The sequence below is a fragment of the Somniosus microcephalus genome, chromosome 12 (genome assembly GCF_052327205.1).
Source record: "Somniosus microcephalus isolate GS21.2 chromosome 12, FLI_Smic_1.0, whole genome shotgun sequence".
Taxonomy (NCBI): domain Eukaryota; kingdom Metazoa; phylum Chordata; class Chondrichthyes; order Squaliformes; family Somniosidae; genus Somniosus; species Somniosus microcephalus.
This window is the reverse complement of record NC_140998.1, coordinates 24,770,996-24,795,199: the sequence shown is the minus strand read 5'-3', so window position 1 is coordinate 24,795,199 and position 24,204 is coordinate 24,770,996.

Genomic DNA, 24,204 nt, shown 5'->3' with positions numbered 1-24,204 from the left:
GTCTTGACCCGCGACTACCTAACAGAGAAATGGCAACCAGGAACGATATGCACACGGCAGGGGCCACTAATGTACACAGTGGATGTTGGGGAGAACATTGTGAGACGCCATGCTGACCAGATCCTAGAGTCACAGGAACGAGTCAACCCCATGTCTCGGCCATACGTAACTGGTGAGGAACCCGACGTACAGGTCGCATCTACCTCAGAAACAATAGCATTGGAAGCTGATGAATCAACTGATGACAGGGTGTTAGAATCGCCTCCGCACCAAGAGCGAGACACTCGGGAAAGGCGTTATCCAGAAAGAATCAGGAAGCCTCCCCAAAGACTGAATTTATAAATAGACTATTTCCAGTTAATGTTGCATGTTAAAAGTGTTAATTGTAATTAGTTTGATATTTAATTGTTAAATTAGTGTTATGGTACTGTTAATCTAAAAGGGGAGGAATTGTAGTGTATGTACCTTTAAGGGGGAGAACTACTTTTTACAGCTCCTGTATACTGTAGTACCGGCAGTGACCACACCTGTATATAAACCCTGAGTAGTGCTCTGTACAGTCAGTTGCAGTTTGAACCTCATTCAGTAAATACCTGTTGATCGTTCCCTGCAGTCTTTGTCTGATTATTGAAGGACACCACATTAAGATACTCGGATCTAACACAGACTGTGCCAAGTTTGGCTTTAACAACGAGAACCTGGTTCATGGCTTTCATTTGAGAAACAACTCTGCTGGTTCCGAGTATTCCGATAGGTAATCAGAAAATTTGCCAGTTTGTGGTCCAACGACAACTAACTTTCTTTGGATTTGGATCCAACATTTGCTCGATGAGGGCACGTTTGACAATTTGTATTGTGCACGCTGCTGCACCATTTGAAGCAGGGTGGTGCGGTGGAACTTTGATATGTTTCACACCGTTTTTGCTCATGAACTGTGTGAACTCTTCTGAACACAATTGCAGCCCATTATCAGACACAATTTCTTCTGGAAGGCCGTAAGAAGAAAACAATCTTCGCAAATTGTCTAGTGTTTTGGCTGTTGTTATTATCCGCATTGGAAACACCTCTACCCACTTCGAGTGACTATCTATCACTATGAACAATTACTGTCCTTCAAGCTCAGCAAAATCTCCATGTAACCTTTGCCACACTCTGGGAGGCCATTTCCATGGCTCTAATGGTACTGATGGTGGTTTCTTGCTCACCGATTGACATGTTGTACACTGACTGACTATGTACTCTATCTCTTTATCTAAACCTGGCCACATAAGTAACTGTGTGCAAAGCTCTTGGTCAAGCACATTTCCAGGTGCTGGTCATGAAGATCTCCTAACAATTTAGACCTGAACCTATTTTGGATAACCACTCTTGCTCCCCACATGATCCAATCTTTAGCCACTGACAATTCATTCCTACGAACGAAGTATGGATGGATATCTTCCTCTGATACCTGGTTTGCCCAACCATTTGCTATGTAATCATACACCTTTGACATAATTTGATCACGTTTGGTTGCCCTATCAATCTCTTCAGCTGTGACTGGCAGCTCATCAATGTATGAGAAATAGAACACTTCTTCCTTATTGGGTGTAACTTGTGATGGGGATGGCAACCTGGACATAGCATCAGCATTACTGTGATCAGCTGATCGTCTGCATATGCTGACAAAAATCAAAGCCCATCTCTGCATTCGGGCTGAAGCTAAGGTTGGAACTGAGGACTTTGGATGGAGGATTGCTGTCAGGGGCTTATGGTCAGTAACTATGGTAAACTTATGACCAAACAAGTATTTATGAAACTTCTTGACCCCAAAAATCAATGACAAAGCTTCCCTTTCGATCTGCACATAATTCCGCTCACTGGCACTGAGCGTGCGTGACGCAAAAGCAATTGGTCTCTCCTCCCCACTGTCTAGTACATGAGAGATCACTGCCCTAACTCCGTACGGAGAGGCATCACACGCTAGCTTGATCACCTTAGATACACCATACTGAACTAACATGGTACTCTCTATAACTGGCTTTCACACTCTTTGAATGCTGTGTCACATTCTTTTGACCACTTCCAAGGGATCTGTTTTCTCAACAGCTCATTCAGTGGATGTAACAATGTAGCCAAGTCTGGGAGGAACTTTCCGTAATAATTCAAAAGACCCAAAAATGATCGAAGTTCAGAGACATTCTTGGGAGTGGGTGCATTTCTGATTTCATCCAGCTTTCCCTTGGTTGGATGTAAACCATCTTTGTCTACTCTGTGCCCTAAGTACTCCACTGAGTTTTGAAACAACTCACACTTGTGAGCTGTCACTCGTACTCTGTGCTTCTCTAGCTGTTTGAGCATTTCATTCAACACCTCATCATGGATTTGACTGTTTGGTGCTGAAATGAGTATGTCATCCAAATAACACACTACCCCTTCAAGCCTGGAATATGTCGGGGGCAGAAGACACTCCAAGTGGTAGCCTATTGAACTGATATAGGCCTCGTGAGTAGTTATAGTCAAGCATGACTTGGACTCTTCATCTAACTTAAGTTGTAGGTAGGCGTTTGTTAGATCTAACTTCAAAAAGATCTGGCTACCTGTCAGCGTTGTGAACAAATCTTCCACATTTGGCAACGTATTGGGTAGATGACACTCTAGAACCTGGTTTATGGTTACTTTATAATCACCACATGCCTGCTTCACGACGACATGCAAGCCGTGATCCTGACCAACGGTTCCACCACAGACCCAATTCACGTACGAACCAGGGTCAAACAAGGCTGTGTCATCGCACCAACGCTCTTCTTGATCTTCCTTGCTGCAATGCTCCATCTCACCCTCGGGAAGCTCCCCACTGGAGTGGAACTAATTTACAGAACAAACAGGAAACTGTTCAACCTCCGTCGCCTCCAGTCCAGATCCAAGGTCGTCCCATCCTCCGTCATCAAATTACAGTAAGCAGACGACACTTGCGTCTGCACTCACTCGGAGATCGAACTCCAAACCATCGTCAACACCTTCACCAAAGCGTACGAGAGCATGGGCCTTACACTAAACATCCGTAAGACAAAGGTCCTCTACCAACCTGCCCCCGCCACACAGTACTGCCCCCCGATTATCAAAATCCACGACAAGGCCTTGGACAACGTGGACCACTTTCCATACCTCGGGAGCCTACTGTCAACAAGGGCAGACGTCGACGATGAAGTCCAACACCGCCTTCAGTGTGCCAGTGCAGCCTTTGGTCGCCTGAGGAAGAGTGTGTTTGAAGACCAGGACCTCAAACCTGGCACTAAGCTCATGGTCTAGAGCAGCAGAGATACCCGCCCTGCTGTATGCCTCAGAGACATGGACCATGTACAGCAGGCACCTCAAAGCACTGGAGAGGTACCACCAACGCTGCCTCCGCAAGATCCTGCAAATCCATTGGCAGGATAGGCGCACCAATGTCAGTGTTCTTGTTCAGGCCAACATCCCCAGCATTGAAGCTTTGACCACACTCAATCAGCTCTGATGGACGGGTCACATTGTCCGCATGCCCGATACAAGACTCCCAAAACAAGCGCTCTACTCGGAGCTCCAGCACGGCAAGAGAGCCCCAGGTGGGCAGAGGAAACACTTCAAGGACACCATCAAAGCTGCCTTGAAAAAGTGTAACATCCCCATCGACATCTGGGAATCCCTGGCCCAAGACCGCACAAGGTGGAGGAGAAGCATCCGGGAAGGCGCCGAACACCTCGAGTCTCTTCGCCGGGAGCAAGCGGAAACCAAGCGCAGGCAGCACAAGGAGCACATGTCAACCCAAGCACCCCACCCACCCGCCCCTTCAACCACCGTCTGCCCCACCTGTGACAGAGACTGTAGGTCCCGCATTGGACTCATCAGTCACCTGCAAACTCATTTTTAAAGTGGAAGCAAGTCATCCTCGGTTCCGAGGGACTGCCTAAGAAGGAGGAAGAATAATCACCACACAACCTTACCTTGCCATCTGACTTAGGTACAACAACAATAGGTGTAGCCCAATTACTCAGATCTACCTTAGAGATAATGTTCTCAGTTTCTAGACTTTTGAACTTTCTCCTTGAGTGTGTATGGTACAGGACATGGCTTGCAGTAAACTGGTCTTGCGTCCTTCTGCACGCCTTGAAGTCTTGGACCAGACTGCCCATTTCGCTGAACACCTTCGGATACTGCTTGATAACATCATCTTTTGATGCAAATTTCGCTTCCACACGAAAAATCTCACTCCAATCCAGCTTCAGTGATCCTAACCAATTTCTACCTATCAAGGCAGGCTTGTCTCCTGCCACTACTATGAGAGGCAAGCTCTGACACTGATCCTTGTATTTCACTGGTACGGTGACACTTCCTACTCCAGGGATTTGCTCTCCTGAGTAGCCTCGCAGCTCTACCTGTTCTAAGTGTCAGCTGTGGCTCAGTGGGTAGCACATTTGCCTCTGAGTCAGAAGGTTATGGGTTCAAGTCCCACTCCAGGAACTTTGAGCACATAAAGCTAGGCTGATGCTCCAGTGCTGTGCTGAGGGAGTGCTGCACTGTCGGAGGTGCCGTCTTTTGGTTGAGATGTTAAACCGAGGCCCCGTCTGCTCTCTCAGGTGGACGTAAAAGATCTCATGACACTATTTCGAAGAAGAGCTGGGGAGTTATCCTCGGTGTCCTGGCTAATATTTATTCCTCAATCAACATCACTAAAACAGATTATCTGGTCATTATCACATTGCTGTTTGTGGGAGCTTGCTGTGCGCCAATTGGCTGCCGCGTTTCCTACATTACAACAGTGACTACACTTCAAAAGTACTTCATCGGCTGTAAAGCACTTTGAGATGTCCGGTGGTTGTGAAAAGCATTGTATAAATGCAAGTCTTTCTTTTTACCTTCAATTTCTCAAGTCGATAATCACGCAACTTGTTGTGATATAGTTATTCCAGTACTACACCCATGGATGCGCCATGGGTATCCTGGTTCCTGCGACATCTACTTGGATGACGATACCTCGCGAATCGCTGTTGGATACCTTCATGCTCCTGATGACGTGAATCTCCAGGAACTCCTCATCCTGCTGCTTCTCTTCAACGGGATGTAGTGTCTGGCGATTTCTACTTCTAGCATTGCCAGTCAGTTTACTCTTCCGTCGGCACACCTTCGCAAGATGCCCAGTTTTCTTGCAGTAGAAACACTCTGCCTTCACATATGGACAGCTTTGAGCGATGTGTTGTCCCAGGCACCGATAGCACGACTTCAATGCACTGTTACCTTGGCCAATTGCTGAGGCCTTGGGGCCCAACTGCCTTTTACTTTTAGCCTGCAGCCGATTCACCTCGGTTGTCTGACGACTGGAAATGGCACAGAACTCTCGGGAGTATCGGTCAGCCATATCCATCGACATAGCTGTCTGACAAGCTAAGTCAAAAGTTAAGTTAGTGGTTGTCAACAATTTACTTCTGAAACGTTCATTTTTCAACCCACAAACAAAGCAGTCACGCAACGTTCGGTCCTGAAAGATTCCGAAATGACAGTTACAATGTACTCACTGATACCCTCGTCATTTAATTGATCGCGTGTTCCAAAATGATAACTTTCAGTGATTTCCAGGGGCTCAGGTCTGTAGTGTTGTTCTAACTTGGTTAGGATCTCCTTCAGTGGTGTGTCCTTCAGCTTAGCGGGAACAAGCAAATTTTTCAGGGTTTCATACACCTCGGGGCCTGCTTCAGTCAAAATAATAGCCCGTTTCCTTTCTAAAACCACCCGGTTACGGTTTACATCATCGGGGACTTCGACAATACTGTTTGCGGTGAAAAACATTTCTAGCCATTCCACATACGCTCCGAAAGTCTCACCCAAGCGCCCTATTATTCCCATAGGCGCAGCCATCTGGATTCTTGGCAACGTCGGCAGTTCAGCCACGTGTGCTCGAATTTTACCGCCCGGGATTTTTAAGTTTTTCTGCAAAACGAAGAGCCTCTAACAGTCCCTCCGTCGGTTGGCAGGATTATCCTCCAACAAAAATTTCAGTTAGGGAATCCGCAATCGCATCCTTATCGCCAATTCTCTGATACCTTGAGATACAGCATATATACACAGCAGCACAACGTGGCTTCCGCTAAGAACTGTACTGCACATGGCTTTATTATTATATACATCAGTAGTCCACCAGATGTGACTTCAGGATGGTATGTTGCCTCCCTGGTGCCAGGGTCAAGGATGTCACTAAACGGCTGCAGGGCATTCTGAAGGGGGAGGGCGAACAGTCAGAGGTCGTGGTTCACATTGGTACCAACGACATAGGTAGAAAGAGGGATGAGGTCTTGCAACAAGAATTTAGGGAGCTAGGTAGCAGATTAAAAAGCAGGACCTCAAAGGTTGTAATCTCTGGATTACTCCCGGTGCCATGTGCTAGTGAGTATAGGAATAGGAGGATAGAGCAGATGAATGCGTTGCTAAAGAGTTGGTGCAGGAGGGAGGGCTTTAGTTTCCTGGATCACTGGGTCAGTTTCTGGGGAAGGTGGGACCTGTACAAGTCGGACGGGTTGCACCTGAACTGGAACGGGACCAACATCCTTGTGGGGAGGTTTGCTAGTGCTGTTGGGGAGGGTTTAAACTAACTTGGCAGGGGGGTGGGATACGGAGTAGAGCTATAGTAGGGGGTGATGCACAGCCAAATATAGAGGAAAAAACAAGTCAGTCTGGAAGGCAGAGCAAGTATGTAACGGCACAAGGGAGTATGGCAAGGCTGGATGGCATTCATTTTAATGCAAGGAGTCTTACGAGTAAGGCAGGTAAATTGAAGGTGTTGATGAACACATGGGAGTATGATATTGTTGTTATCACAGAGACATGGTTGAGGGAGGGGCAAGACTGGCAGCTCAATATTCCAAGGCATAGAATCTTCAGGCGAGACAGAGGGGGGTGTAAAAGAGGCGGGGGTGTCGCAATATTAATCAAGGAGTCAATTACTGCTGTAAGGAGGGATAATATCTTAGCAGGTTCCTCTAATGAGGCCATATGGGTAGAACTTAAAAACAAAAAGGGGGCAAGCACTTTGCTGGGAGTGTACTATAGGCCCCCAAACAGTCAGGGGAAGATAGAGGAACAGATATGTGGGCAAATCTCAGAGAAGTGTAGAAATAATAGGGTAATAATAGTAGGGGATTTCAACTTCCCCAATATAAATTGGGATAGTCAGAGTGTGAAAGGCTTAGAGGGTGCGGAATTCTTAAAGTGCATCCAGGAAAGCACTTTGAGCCAGCATGTAGAAAGTCCTATAAGAGAGGGGGCGATACTGAACCTAATTCTAGGGAATGTAGCCGGGCAAGTGGTAGAAGTATCAATAGGAGTGCATTTTGGTGACAGTGACCAAAATTCGGTGAGATTTAAGATAGTAATGGAAAAGGACAAAGATGGACTGGAAATAAAGGTTCTAAATTGGGGGAAGGCCGATTTTAATATGATAAGGCAGGATCTGGCCAAAGTGGACTGGGACCAGCTACTTGTAGGAAAATCCACATTAGAGCAGTGGGATTCATTCAGAAAGGAAATAGAGAGAGTACAGCACCAACATGTTCCCGTAAAGGTCAAGGGTGGGACCAACAAACCCAGGGAACCCTGGATGTCAAGGGATATACAAGAATGGGTTAGGAAAAAAAGGGAGACCTTTGGCAGATACAAAGGACTAAAAACAGTGGAAGCCCTAGAGGAGTATAGAAAGTGCAGAGGGGTACTTAAAAAAGAAATTAGGAGAGCGAAGAGGGGGCATGAAAAAACACTGGCAGGCAAAATAAAGGAAAGTCCCAAGGTGTTTTATAAGTATATTAAGGGCAAGAGGATAACCAGGGAAAGAGTAGGGCCCATTAGGGACCAAAGTGGCAATCTGTATGTAGAGCCGGAAGATGTAGGTGAGGTTTTAAATGAATATTTTGCATCTGTGTTCACTATGGAGAAAGACGATGTAGGCATAGAAATCAGGCAGGGGGATTGTGACATACCTGAACAAATTAGCATTGAGGGGGAGGAGGTACTAGTGGTTTTAACGGGCTTAAAAGTGGATAAAGCTCCAGGCCCAGACGAGATGTATCCTAGGCTGCTGTGTGAGGCAAGGGAGGAGATTGCAGGGGCTCTGACACAAATTTTCAGAACCTCTCTGGCCACAGGGGAGGTGCCAGAGGACTGGAGGACAGCTAACATAGTACCATTATTCAAGAAGGGTAGTAGGGATAAACCAGGGAATTACAGGCCAGTGAGCCTAACATCAGTGATAGGGAAATTATTGGAAAAAATTCTGAGTGACAGAATTAGTCTCCACTTGGAGGGGCAAGGATTAATCAAGGATAGTCAGCATGGCTTTGTCAGGGGGAGATCATGTCTAACCAATTTGATTGAATTTTTCGAGGGGCTGACTAGGTGTGTGGATGAGGGTAATGCAGTTGATGTAGTCTACATGGACTTCAGTAAGGCTTTTGACAAAGTCCCGCATGGAAGACTGGTCAAGAAGGTAAGAGCCCATGGGATCCAGGGCAATTTGGTACATTGGATCCAAAATTGGCTTAGTGGCAGGAGACAGAGGGTGATGGTCGAAGGTTGTTTTTGTGACTGGAAGCCTGTGTCCAGTGGTGTACCACAGGGATCGGTGCTGGGTCCCTTGCTGGTTGTTGTGTACATTAATGATTTAGATATGAATGTAGGAGGTATGATCGCAGAGGACACGGAAATTGGTGGAGTGATAAATAGCGAGAGGGGAAGCCTCAGGCTACAGGACGATATAAACGGGTTGGTCAGATGGGCAGAACAGTGGCAAATGGAATTTAACCCTGAAAAGTGTGAGGTGATGCATTTTAGGAGGACTAACAAGGCAAGGGAATACACAATGAATGATAGGACCCTAGGAAGGACAGAGGATCAGAGGGACCTTGGTGTGCATGTACATAGATCCCTGAAGGCAGCAGGACAGGTAGATAAGGTGGTTAAGACGGCATATGGGATACTTGCCTTCATTAGCCGAGGCATAGAATATAAGAACAGGGAGGTTATGATGGAGCTGTACAAAACGCTAGTTAGGCCACAGCTGGAATACTGTGTGCAATTCTGGTCGCCATACTATAGGAAGGATGTGATTGCATTAGAGAGGGTGCAGAGGAGATTCACCAGGATGTTACCTGGGCTGGAGCGTTTCAGCTATGAAGAGAGACTGGACAGACTGGGGTTGTTTTCCTTAGAGCAGAGAAGGCTGAGGGGGGACCTGATTGAGGTGTACAAAATTAAAAGGGGCATAGATAGGGTAGATAGAAAGGAACTTTGCCCCTTAGTAGAGGGGCCAATAACCAGGGGGCATAGTTTCAAGGTAAGGGGCAAGAGGTTTACAGGGGATTTGAGGAAAAACTTTTTTACCCAGCGGGTGGTTGGAATCTGGAACTCACTGCCCGAAAGGGTGGTAGAGGCAGGAACCCTCACAACATTCAAGAAGCATTTAGATGAGCACTTGAAACGCCATAGCATACAAGGCTACGGACCAAGTGCTGGAAAATGGGATTAGAATAGTTAGGGCTTGATGGCTGGCGCGGACACGATGGGCCGAAGGGCCTCTTTCTGTGCTGTATAACTCTATGACTCTATGACAGTCAGCTACTTGAAGTAAACTTGTGGTTAATTAAAAAATCCTTCCCACAGCTAAGGTCACTTACTGAAGATAAAAGTTACACTTGCCATTATGGAGCGCTTTATCGCTTCAAAACGTCTCAAAGTGCTTCCAATAATGAATTAGATGACATGCAGTAACTGCTGATAAGAAGGCAAGCTTCACATGTCTATAGGCTAATAAGCCCCAATTTTCCAACAATGGGTTGAGTTGACCCCAAGCGCATCGTCCAACAGAACATCAGGCGCAACACAAATGATGTTGGGGGGGCTGGACTTTGCAACCTGTGCCCACTGGCAGTGAAGGTGTACGGTAAAGGCAAGGTGTCAGCTGTGGCTCAGTGGGTAGCACCCTCGCTTCTGAGTTCATGGAAGTTGTGGTTTCAATTCCCACTCTAGAGACTTGAGCACAAAATCTAGGCTGACACTCCAACGATAGCACTGAGGGAGAGCTGCACTGTTGGAGGTGCTGTCTTTCGGAAGAGATTTTAAACCGAGGACCCATCTGCCCTCTTGGTTGGATGTTAAACAATCCCATGGTCACTATTTGAAGAAGAGCAGAGGAGTTCTCTCCAGTGTCCTGGCCAATATTTATCCCCCTGACCAACATCACTAAAACAGGTATCTGGTCATTTAACTCATTGCTGCTTGCGGAACCTTGCTGTGCGCAAATTGGCTGCCTGCGTTTCCTACATTACAACAGTGACTGCACTTCAAAAGTACTTTCTTGGCTGCAAAGCACTTTGGGATGTCCTGAGGCTGTAAAAAGCGTTATATAAATAATAAAAATCATAGAATGTTACACCACAGAAGGAGGCCATTCAGCCCATCATGCCTGAGCTGGCTCTTTGGTAGTAATATCAAATTAATCCCACACCACTGCTCTTTCCCCATTGCTCTAGCAAAATTTTTCCCCTTCAAGTATTTATCCAATTCCCTTTTGAAAGTTACTATTGAATCTGCTTCCACCGCCCTTTCAGGCAGCGCATTCCAGAACGCAACAACTCGCTGCATAAACAAATTCTCCTCATGTCGCCTCTGGGTCTTTTGCCAGTCACCTTAAATCTGTGTCCTCTGGTTACTGACCATTAAATCTGTGTCCTCTGGTTACTGACCATTAAATCTGTGTCCTCTGGTTACTGACCATTAAATCTGAGTCATCTGGTTACTGACCATTAAATCTGTGTCCTCTGGTTACTGACCATTAAATCTGTGTCCTCTGGTTACTGACCATTAAATCTGTGTCCTCTGGTTACTGACCATTAAATCTGTGTCCTCTGGTTACTGACCATTAAATCTGTGTCCTCTGGTTACTGACCATTAAATCTGTGTCCTCTGGTTACTGACCATCAAATCTGTGTCCTCTGGTTACTGACCATTAAATCTGTGTCCTCTGGTTACCGACCATTAAATCTGTGTCCTCTGGTTACTGACCATTAAATCTGTGTCCTCTGGTTACTGACCATCAAATCTGTGTCCTCTGGTTACTGACCATTAAATCTGTGTCCTCTGGTTACTGACCATCAAATCTGTGTCCTCTGGTTACCGACCATTAAATCTGTGTCCTCTGGTTACTGACCATCAAATCTGTGTCCTCTGGTTACTGACCATTAAATCTGTGTCCTCTGGTTACCGACCATTAAATCTGTGCCCTCTGGTTACCGACCATTAAATCTGTGTCCTCTGGTTACTGAACATTAAATCTGTGTCCTCTGGTTACTGGCCATTAAATCTGTATCCTCTGGTTACTGACCATTAAATCTGTGTCCTCTGGTTACTGACCATTAAATCTGTATCCTCTGGTTACTGACCATTAAATCTGTGTCCTCTGGTTACTGACCATTAAATCTGTGTCCTCTGGTTACTGACCATTAAATCTGTGTCCTCTGGTTACCGACCATTAAATCTGTGTCCTCTGGTTACTGACCATTAAATCTGTGTCCTCTGGTTACTGACCATTAAATCTGTGTCCTCTGGTTACTGACCATTAAATCTGTGTCCTCTGGTTACTGACCATCAAATCTGTGTCCTCTGGTTACTAACCATTAAATCTGTGTCCTCTGGTTACTGACCATTAAATCTGTGTCCTTTGGTTACTGACCATTAAATCTGTGTCCTCTGGTTACTGACCATTAAATCTGTGTCCTCTGGTTACTAACCATTAAAACTGTGTCCTCTGGTTGCTGACCATTAAATCTGCGTCCTCTGGTTACTGACCATTAAATCTGTGTCCTCTGGTTACTGACCATTAAAACTGTGTCCTCTGGTTGCTGACCATTAAATCTGTGTCCTCTAGTTACTGACCATCAAATCTGTGTCCTCTGGTTACCGACCATTAAATCTGTGTCCTCTGGTTACTGACCATTAAATCTGTGTCCTCTGGTTACTGACCATTAAATCTGTGTCCTCTGGTTACTGACCATTAAATCTGTGTCCTCTGGTTACTGACCATCAAATCTGTGTCCTCTGGTTACTGACCATTAAATCTGTGTCCTCTGGTTGCTGACCATTAAATCTGTGTCCTCTGGTTACTGACCATTAAATCTGTGTCTTCTGGTTACTGACCATTAAATCTGTGTCCTCTGGTTACTGACCATTAAATCTGTGTCCTCTGGTTACTGACCATTAAATCTGTGTCTTCTGGTTACTGACCATTAAATCTGTGTCCTCTGGTTACTGACCATTAAATCTGTGTCCTCTGGTTACTGACCATTAAATCTGTGTCCTCTGGTTACTAACCATTAAATCTGTGTCCTCTGGTTACTGACCATTAAATCTGTGTCCTCTGGTTACTAACCATTAAATCTGTGTCCTCTGGTTACTGACCATTAAATCTGTGTCCTCTGGTTACTAACCATTAAATCTGTGTCCTCTGGTTACCGACCATTAAATCTGTGTCCTCTGGTTACTGACCATTAAATCTGTGTCCTCTGGTTACTAACCATTAAATCTGTGTCCTCTGGTTACTAACCATTAAATCTGTGTCCTCTGGTTACTGACCATTAAATCTGTATCCTCTGGTTACTGACCATTAAATCTGTGTCCTCTGGTTACTGACCATTAAATCTGTGTCCTCTGGTTACTAACCATTAAATCTGTGTCCTCTGGTTACTGACCATTAAATCTGTGTCCTCTGGTTACTAACCATTAAATCTGTGTCCTCTGGTTACCGACCATTAAATCTGTGTCCTCTGGTTACCGACCATTAAATCTGTGCCCTCTGGTTACCGACCATTAAATCTGTGTCCTCTGGTTACTGAACATTAAATCTGTGTCCTCTGGTTACTGGCCATTAAATCTGTATCCTCTGGTTACTGACCATTAAATCTGTGTCCTCTGGTTACTGACCATTAAATCTGTGTCCTCTGGTTACTGACCATCAAATCTGTGTCCTCTGGTTACTGACCATTAAATCTGTGTCCTCTGGTTACCGACCATTAAATCTGTGTCCTCTGGTTACTGACCATTAAATCTGTGTCCTCTGGTTACTGACCATTAAATCTGTATCCTCTGGTTACTGACCATTAAATCTGTGTCCTCTGGTTACTGACCATTAAATCTGTGTCCTCTGGTTACTGACCATCAAATCTGTGTCCCCTGGTTACTGACCATTAAATCTGTGTCCTCTGGTTACTGACCATTAAATCTGTGTCCTCTGGTTACTGACCATTAAATCTGTGTCCTCTGGTTACCGACCATTAAATCTGTGTCCTCTGGTTACTGACCATTAAATCTGTGTCCTCTGGTTACTGACCATTAAATCTGTGTCCTCTGGTTACTGACCATCAAATCTGTGTCCTCTGGTTACTAACCATTAAATCTGTGTCCTCTGGTTACTGACCATTAAATCTGTGTCCTTTGGTTACTGACCATTAAATCTGTGTCCTCTGGTTACTGACCATTAAATCTGTGTCCTCTGGTTACTAACCATTAAAACTGTGTCCTCTGGTTGCTGACCATTAAATCTGTGTCCTCTGGTTACTGACCATTAAATCTGTGTCCTCTGGTTACTGACCATTAAAACTGTGTCCTCTGGTTGCTGACCATTAAAACTGTGTCCTCTGGTTACTGACCATTAAATCTGTGTCCTCTAGTTACTGACCATCAAATCTGTGTCCTCTGGTTACCGACCATTAAATCTGTGTCCTCTGGTTACTGACCATTAAATCTGTGTCCTCTGGTTACTGACCATTAAATCTGTGTCCTCTGGTTACTGACCATTAAATCTGTGTCCTCTGGTTACTAACCATTAAATCTGTGTCCTCTGGTTACTGACCATTAAATCTGTGTCCTCTGGTTACTGACCATTAAATCTGTGTCCTCTGGTTACTGACCATCAAATCTGTGTCCTCTGGTTACTGACCATTAAATCTGTGTCCTCTGGTTGCTGACCATTAAATCTGTGTCCTCTGGTTACTGACCATTAAATCTGTGTCTTCTGGTTACTGACCATTAAATCTGTGTCCTCTGGTTACTGACCATTAAATCTGTGTCCTCTAGTTACTGACCATTAAATCTGTGTCCTCTGGTTACTGACCATTAAATCTGTGTCCTCTGGTTACTGACCATTAAATCTGTGTCCTCTGGTTACTAACCATTAAATCTGTGTCCTCTGGTTACTGACCATTAAATCTGTGTCCTCTGGTTACCGACCATTAAATCTGTGTCCTCTGGTTACTGACCATTAAATCTGTGTCCTCTAGTTACTGACCATTAAATCTGTGTCCTCTGGTTACCGACCATTAAATCTGTGTCCTCTGGTTACCGACCATTAAATCTGTGTCCTCTGGTTACTGACCATTAAATCTGTGTCCTCTGGTTACTGACCATTAAATCTGTGTCCTCTGGTTACTGACCATTAAATCTGTGTCCTCTGGTTACTAACCATTAAATCTGTGTCCTCTGGTTACCGACCATTAAATCTGTGTCCTCTGGTTACTGACCATTAAATCTGTGTCCTCTGGTTACTGACCATTAAATCTGTGTCCTCTGGTTACCGACCATTAAATCTGTGTCCTCTGGTTACTGACCATTAAATCTGTGTCCTCTGGTTACTGACCATTAAATCTGTGTCCTCTGGTTACTAACCATTAAATCTGTGTCCTCTGGTTACCGACCATTAAATCTGTGTCCTCTGGTTACTGACCATTAAGTCTGTGTCCTCTGGTTACTGACCATTAAATCTGTGTCCTCTGGTTACTGACCATTAAGTCTGTGTCCTCTGGTTACTGACCATTAAATCTGTGTCCTCTGGTTACTGACCATTAAATCTATGTCCTCTGGTTACTGGCCATTAAATCTGTGTCCTCTGGTTACTAACCATTAAATCTGTGTCCTCTGGTTACTGACCATTAAATCTGTGTCCTCTGGTTACTAACCATTAAATCTGTGTCCTCTGGTTACTGACCATTAAATCTGTATCCTCTGGTTACTGACCATTAAATCTGTGTCCTCTGGTTACTGACCATTAAATCTGTGTCCTCTGGTTACTGACCATTAAATCTGTGTCCTCTGGTTACTGACCATTAAATCTGTGTCCTCTGGTTACTAACCATTAAATCTGTGTCCTCTGGTTACTGACCATTAAATCTGTGTCCTCTGGTTACTAACCATTAAATCTGTGTCCTCTGGTTACTGACCATTAAATCTGTATCCTCTGGTTACTGACCATTAAATCTGTGTCCTCTGGTTACTGACCATTAAATCTGTGTCCTCTGGTTACTGACCATTAAATCTGTGTCCTCTGGTTACTAACCATTAAATCTGTGTCCTCTGGTTACCGACCATTTTTGCCATTGAAAGAAAAAAAGAAAGACTTACATTTCTATAGCGCCTTTCACGACCACCGGACATCCCAAAGCACTTTACAGCCAATTAAGTACTTTTTGAAGTGTAGTCACTGTTGTAACGTGGGAAATGTGGTAGCCAAATTTGCGCACAGCAAGCTCCCACAAACAGCAATATGATAATGACCAGATAATCTGTTTTTTGTTATGTTGATTGAGGGATAAATATTGTACAGGACACCGGGGAAAACTCCCCTGCTCTTCTTTGATATAGTGCCATTGGACCTTTTACATCCACCTGAGAGAGCAGACGGGGCCTCAGTTTAATGTCTCATCTGAAAGACGCACCTCTGACAATGCAGCACTCCCTCAGCACTGCACTGGAGTGTCAACCTAGATTTTATGCTCAAGTCTCTGGAGTGGAACTTGAACCCACAACCTTCTGACTCAGAAGTGAGGGTGCTATCCACTGAGCCACAGCTGACACAAGCTGACATATTGGCAACAGTTTCTCCTTATTTACTCTGTCAAAACCCTTCATGATTTTGAACACCTCTATCAAATCTCCCCTTAACCTTCTCTGCTCTAAGGAGAACAATCCCAGCTTCTCCAGTCTCCCCACGTAACTGAAGTCCTTCATTCCTGGTACCATTCTAACTGCTGCAGAAAATCAGGGCCACAGAATGAGGATCCAGAACTTTGAATCAGCCAACAGGGCAGATGACTGAGTGCAATCCGGAGAGAGAACTTAATCTTCATGAAGCGAGGGTGGAACCCTGCCCCCGGTACCACACTGACTGACCTCCGCGGGCAACAATGCGCAAAGCACTGCTCGACCGCTGCAGTCTTCATCTCGTATTGTTCGAGTCGGAAGCACGAAAGGCAGAGTGGACTCCGCTCGGATTCAAAGGCCGAGAGCTCCTACCCTGAGCCACCCAACCTGGGGGGAGTCAGAAAGGGACTGAGGGATATAGTGAGAAGCTGGTTAGGTGGGGCAGGTGGGGGTGGGGGGAGCGGTTGATGTATCGGAATGGAACAGGCTTGTTTGTTGTTACAGTCATTTTCTATTCTTAAACATTCTTCTGTTGCAGGAGGAGATGCAGTCCCTTTGAGATCTGCATTCTATCAGAGCAGCGGGCAGTGTGGGGTAGGGGGTGGGGCTGACTTATTACAGAAGCTCAACACCAAATCTGTGCCAACACTCGATGGTGCCACCAATGGAGAAACAATCGCTATTCATTGCCTTCAGCCAACTTTGGCGCACATAAATATGCAAATAACTTAAGCGTCAGAAGTTAGGCATCCCCATTAGCTTCCTTAAAGGGAAACCAGCCCCATTCAACAGGCCACGTAGCCTTCGATGTTTCTGTGCGTTCAGGCCTCTCGCCGTTCACTAAAAGTCAGATATTCTCAAGAAGTTTACGAACAGACATTCCTCCTCACCGCCACCCACCCTGCCAACCCCGCAGATAATCCTAAGGAAGACTGGGTTCTCAGCAGCAAGGAGGAAGTAACCAGTCTACGAGTGCCTGCTCTAAGCTAGTCAGTGATATGATTGTGAGGATGTACTGGAGTTCACTGCCATTAATTAACCCCATGAGTGTAACCATCTATTTATTCAGTTACACTGTGCATCCATTAAACATCTCGTCAATCAATTGTAAGAAAGTGCCAATTTTACATTTTACATTTGACCTTTCTGTCCTGACAAAAGGTCACCGACCTGAAATGTTAACTCTGTTTCTCTCTCTTTCCACAGAAGTTGCCTGACCTGCTGAGTATTTCCAGCATTTTCTGTTTATATTGCCTATTTCACATTGTCTGCAGCATCTATAATATATTTAAAATCTTCCCGTCTATAAAACCTTACTTCCTGTTTTTATGTTTTTGTCTCACTTTTTTTTGTTCAACCTTTCCCCATTATAAATTTCCATGTTCACATTTATAATGGGACTTACCCATGTAAACTTGTCACGCTGTAATTACACTCTGCCACCAATGGTGGCACTATAGTTTTGTGTCTCAGTCTGTGCTGCACAGAAACCCTCACCAGCTCTATTATTCTGCTTCCCAAATTGCCATAAGTTTTGCAGTTTCACTATAAATAATGATATGAAATCAAAAGTATTATATAAAAGTAAGGACATATATATCTTTTTAAAATGGGGATTGAATTATATCTGCAAGTCCTGGTCCAATTATCCTCTTTGCCCTCCTTAATGTTTAAGCAGGAGACTGTACTTGGTCCTGCCTCTCAGTGTATTATGACACAGGAGATTGACTAGTGAAAGTAAGCATTTACATTTATATGGCTCCTTTCACAACCTCAGGATGGCCCAAAGCACGTCACAGCCAATCAAATACTTTTCAAAGGGTAGTCACTGTTGGATAATGCAGCAGCCAATGTGTACACAACAAGCTCCCACAAACAGCAATGTTATAACAACCAGATAATCTGTTTTAGGTGTTGGTTGAGGGATAAATGTTGTCCAGGACACCGGGATGACTCACCTGCTCTTATCTGAAATAGTGCCACGGGAAGTCTATCCTGAGACAGCAGACAGGGTCTCCTTTTAACATCTCATCCAAAAGACAGCATCTCCGACAGTGCAGCACTCCCTCAGCACTGCACTGGAGTATCAGCCTGGATTTTTTTATGTTTAAGTCTCATGAGGGTGGGACTTGAACCCACAACCTTCTGACCCAAAAGCGAGAGTGGTACCCACTGAGCCACAACCGACACCCTTGCATAGCATCTGGTTAAAAGCAAATTGTGAACTGCAGTAATGTGCCCCTTGTCATCACTGGAATCTTGCAGAGTAACATGGCTGCTGTCGAATGCGAGAGCGGGGCCTCGGTTTCCACAGTTACCTCTGAGGAACAAGAAAATGAGGAGGGGCAGACTCAGGAAACAGCCTGAGCTGGGGGGAACGTGGGGGGCAAATTGATTTTTTCCTTAACCGAGGAAAAGGTCGCGCCTTCTCACTTGGCATGCAGGAGACGACAGGCCCATAGAGGGCGAGCTGACCCAGAGGTAACTCTTTTGTCACAAAAGACAAGCGGCTGAAGCGTGTCGGCCAGGCGAAGGTGCTTGTGTATTCAGGCTTGGCTGCAGGAATCAATAACTGCCCAACAGCATCCTCTTTGCTGGTCGTGTAATTATTGTGTGTTTGCATTTTACATTCACTCACTGTTCCCTTCACAAAGAGGCCTATAGACTTTGAGAAAGCTTCCATATTGACCTAGCAGAGGCTGACTGCTTACGCCTAGTGCTAACAAATCTATCACTAAGCCTCTGCTTCCAGCTCAAGTTGTTGTCATTTCATTTAAAGGGGCACTGCTTTCTCATTTACAGGAACAATATGCTATGCCAGTTTTCAACCCCCCCCCGCCCCACCACCCCCCTTCCCGGTATACAGTTCCTCCAATGGTGATGGCCCCCTGCCAACAGGCTGTACTACAAAGTGTTTGCGAATGGAGAACTCTTAATCCTACCACAGACTCTGCTCTCTCAGGTGGGTGTAAAAGATCCCACGGCACTATTTCAAAGAAGAGCAGGGGGGACTTCTCCCCCCGGTGTCCTGGGGCCAATAATTATCCCTCAATCAACATCACTAAACCAGATTATCTGGTCACTATCACATTGCTGTTTGTGGGAGCTTGCTGTGCGCAAATTGGCTGCCGCGTTTCCTACATTACAACAGTGACTCCACTTCAAAAGTACTTCATTGGCTGTGAAGCGCTTTGGAACATCCTGAGGTCATGAAGGGCGCTATAGAAATGCAAGTTCTTTCTTTCCTCAATATCTGTTTATCAGAATTCCAGTGTTGGAATTCCAATGCAATTGAAAGGGGAAAGGGTGAGGAGTACAACCACAAATACAAATGGTCTCTTCAAACTACAAATGCCTGTATAAACATAGAAACATAGAAGATAGGAGCAGGAGTAGGCCATTCGGCCCCTCGAGCCTGCTCCGCCATTCAATGCGATCATGGCTGATCATCCAAATTCAATTCCCTGTCCCTGCTTTCTCCCCATACCCCTTGATCCCTTTAGCCTTAAGAAATATGTCCAACTCCTTCTTGAATATATTTAATGAATTGGCCTCCACTGCCTTGTGTGGTAGAGAATTCCACAGGTTCACCACTCTCTGGGTGAAGAAATTCCTCCTCATCTCAGTCCTAAATGGCTTACCCCTTATCCTTAGACTGTGACCCCTGGTTAGATCAAATCTAGTTTCCAACATCAACAAAGCAGCCTGGATCCAGCGGTGCTCACTGGATGCAGAAGTCCTCATGCAACAAGTGGACCCAGTGAGATCTTTTCTCGGGGTCACCTGGCTGCGGACAAGGCTGTAAAAGAGAGGCAAGCAGTCAGTCTCTCAGGCCAGCTGAGTCTTCCACGGGCTTCCAATTACAATTCACAGCTGATCTATTTGTCATCTCTCGAATTCTATCTGCACAACACATCTTTGACGGGAAATATAGCTTGAAGTGAATTCTGTTTTTAAAATTTGTTTAAACCAGTCCTTTATTTGTGACTGAACATATTTCGGGAAACCATCTTGTCCAGTCCTGGACGTGATCCGAACTTGGCGACTGCACTCCTACTGTCCAGGCGCAGGACGTACAGGGAATGAGAAATCCCAGGTGATTTGCAAACAAACCAGAGACGACATGAGGGAAAACATTTTATGCAACAAGTGGTGAGGATTTGGAACACGCTGCCTGATAGGGCGGTGGATACAGATTCAATAGTAGCCTTCAAAAGGGAATTGGATAAATACTTGAAGAAGAAAATATTGCAGGGATATGGGGAAAGAGCGAGGGAGTGGGACTGACTGGATTGCTCTTCGAAAGAGCCAGCACAGACTCGATGGGCTGAATGGCCTCCTTCTGTGCTGAACTATCAAGAAGCAGTAGGCTGGCTGGAAATGACGACTCATCCAAGGCGGCACAGCAGGCTAAACGCTGGGCAGAGGTTGCAGGTAGAGGACGTGCAGGATCCTGCACTCCATCACCTACCAGAACACGGTGTAACCGAGTGGACAGCCCACGTACCGCTTGTTGACAATCAGACCATCAACACTGGGAGCGGCTCGTTTGCAATCTCTTCCAGCTTGCTTCCCAAAAACAGTGCAACAAAATCTCGGAATCAGATCCAACCTTTGAGGGGGAATTTTTCTCATCCCGTAGTGTACGTTCTGACATAAATCAACTGAGCGGCCTGCGGGTGGCGCTGTCCAGGGAGAGTATAAATACTCAGGCACGGGCCCAGCTTGCGCAGGACATTCTTAACAGGAACTAGTGAAGGACACAACTAGACCCCCATGTTGTAAAACAGTTGATTAAAGCTTTGTTTAATGCTTAGACCAAGTGCCTAGTAGTTTTCTTACGTCACGTTCTATCTGTTTAGAATTTCACTCAAGATACTGAACAGTGGGTAGCCTTCACAAACACATTTACAGGGGTGCTACGGTGACCAGAAGGATTCCTACCCCTCTGTAGGGTTTTTTTTTAAACCTCTTTAGGGTACAAAAGGTAAGTATTGACTGAGACTGAAACGCTTTAGAATGGCTTTCAACACTCTAGATGATATAATGACATTGAAGCAATGAGAGTTTTCCGGATAAACATGCCATGTAAGCTCATTCCGGGGAATGCAGCTCGAAACTCGGAATGATCAATTCAACTGATCCGGGAGACTGAGGGGTTAATTCTGCATCAACTCCCTCCCTAACAGCACTGCGGGAGCGCCTTCACCACACGGGACTGCAGCGGTTCAAGGAGGCGGCTCACCACCACCTTCTCAAGGGCAACTAGGGATGGGCAATAAATGCTGGCCTTGGCGGCGACGGCCACATCTTGTGAATGAATAAATACATATTCCTTTTAAAAATGTCTTCTTTAGAAAACGCTGTAAAATGGGTGTTTTTGTACCCTTTTGTTGCTACAGAACAGGCTGCCAGTCATTTCCCTCTTCTTATGGTTTGTAAAGACAGCTGTCCTTGTCATGCTCTGCTTATCTTGTTGTTACTAACTAATGCCCTTTGAAAGTCAGCAAATCTTTCTCAGAACAGTCTGGTGCAACAATAGTATCCACTCTGCCTTTCGAACTTGGCCAAGGTTCCCAGCATGCCTTCTGATTTTGGTTAATTTCCCTTGGTCCTTTGCTCCAGTGGCGTTTCGATCGAAATGACCTCGTTTCCTTGGTAAGCTATCGATCGCGAACCAGCCCGCCTGTAATTTCGGCTCGCTTTTCGACTGACTTCACTAGGGGGAGTCCAGAACCAGGGGTCAGGGGGAGTCCAGAACCAGGGGTCACAGTCTAAGGATAAGGAGTAAGCCATTTAGGACTGAGGTGAGGAGGAATTTCTTCACCCAGAGAGTGGTGAACCTGTGGAATTCTCTGCCACAGAAGGCAGTTGTGGCCAATTCATTAAATATATTCAAGAAGGAGTTAGATATATATCTTAAGGCTAAAGGGATCAAGGGATATGGGGAGAAAGCAGGGACAGGGTACTGAATTTGGATGATCAACCATGATCTCATTAAATGGCGGAGCAGGCTCGAGGGGCCGAATGGCCTACTCCTGCTCCTATCTTCTATGTTTCTATGCTCACAGTCCTCCATTTACTGTTCACATTATAATCCGTCAGTTTACACAAGCAGACCAAGTCTCTCAAGAACCAAAAACCTTTGTCGTTACTCTCTGCCAATGAATGAGTTAACGTACCTCCAGTTTCACAGTTGTCCCTGAATCACAGTAAATCACTTTAGTGGAGCATAAGTGGGATGCCCGGCCATGTTCTGCCATCGCTTCAAGAAGTGGAAGATAAAACAGCACCTGACCACTGCATACAGGCTAAACCAATTTGTCAGATTTATTTACAGTTGAAGGAATATATAAAAGCATAAAGACACATTGAACAACGCAAAACATAAAAACATAAGAAATAGGAGCAGGAGTAGGCCATTCAGCCCCTCGAGCCTGCTCCGCCATTCAATAAGATCATGGCTGATCTTCTACCTCGACGCCACCTTCCCGCTCAATCCCCATATCCCCTGATTCCCTTAATATCCAAAAATCTATCGATCTCTGTCTTGAATATACTCAACGACTGAGCCTCCACAGCCCTCTGGGGTAGAGAATTCCAAAGATTCACCACCCACTGAGTGAAGAAATTTCTCCTCATCTCAGTCCTAAATGGCCGACCCCTTATTCTGAGACTGTGACCCCTGGTTCTAGACTCCCCACAGCCAGGGGGAAACATCCTCCCTGCATCTACCCTGTCAAGCACCTTAAGAATTTTATACGTTTCCATGAGATCACCTCTCATTCTTCTAAACTCTAAATAATATAGTAACATTCAGTCCACAAGGGGGCTAATAATAAAAACTAGTAGACGGTTGCACCTTTACCCTCCCAGCGCCGCCAGTCTGGCCCTGCTTACTTGGGTTGGTACACCGGTGCCTTGGGAGATCCAACGGACTCCAAAAGCCTGATTCTGGTCGCAATCCAAATGGGAAGCTGAAAAAAGGAGCTTTTGTTTATACAGCTCTTTAGCAAAACCTCAGGGCAGCCCAGGGCACTTCACAACCAACTGCAGTAATCACCTTTCCAGTGCGGTCACTGTTGTTGTCGTTGTGCGGACAAATGTGGTAGCCGGGTGTGCACAGCAAGATCCCACGAACAGCAAATGAGAGAAATGACCAGTCGATCGATATATATTTTTTTGGCTGTGTTGGTTGAAGGAGGATACCCAGATTTCTCCGCTTCATTGGGACACCTTTCAAACCTGGGACACGGAGGCTGATTATATTATTTTCTTGAAGCTTTCTCCCTTCCTCTCTGGGAAGGTTACGGCTTATACTGAGCGCGGCTCCATTGGCAAGTGGCCTTTCATGCAAGAGCCCTAGTTGAGGAGTGCCGAGAGGTTTTTCACGTGCGAGGGGGGTTGCGTGCAGCAAAGCTCAGTCCAGTCAGTTTAAGATAATTGGCAAGAGAACCAGAGGGGGAGGAGGTGAGGAGAATTTTTTTTTACGTTGCGAGTTGTTGTGATCTGGAACGCACTGCCTGAAAGCAGATTCAGCAGTAACTTTCAAAAGGGAATTGGATAAATATTTGAAAAGGAAAAAAATCTGCAGGGCTACGGGGAAAGAGTAGGGGTGGGGGGGAGAGTGGGGATTAATTGGAGAGCTCTTTCAAAGAGCCGGCACAGGCATGATGGGCCGAATGACCTCCTCCTGTGCTGTGCCGTTCTATGATTCTGTGAAATGTACTTTGTGCATGCAGCACCGAATATGACCACCAAGGGGCATCCTATGTCCAGCAGATCGCTGGAGTCTCACCAATTCGGGGGTTTGGAGGACAAGCCATTGGATTCGATTTACTTTGGGGGCCACTTGCAGCATTCTGCCTTCATGCAACTACCCGTTCTTTTAAAGGAAAAGCAGTTACATTCTGAATTTTATAAATCAAAATAAAACGGTTGCACGCCCCTGTGGGAATGATGAATGCAGATGAAGTGAAAAGAACCCTGCGTGAAGTACAAGGACAAGCAGTATTGATGCAGAGGCAGAGACGGGGAGAGATTCTACTTCACAGCGCTCAGGAAAGAGAAGGAAAAAGAGAAACGTTAAAAAGGGAACAACTCTGAAATGTCAGATGGGAAAACAATGATCGTTTTGGCACAAAAGGCAGAATTAGCCCAGTGGCTTAATAAACTGATGGGTTTCTTGTTTTACAGAAGGAAAATAATTTTACACACACTTACAAACAGGTTTAAATC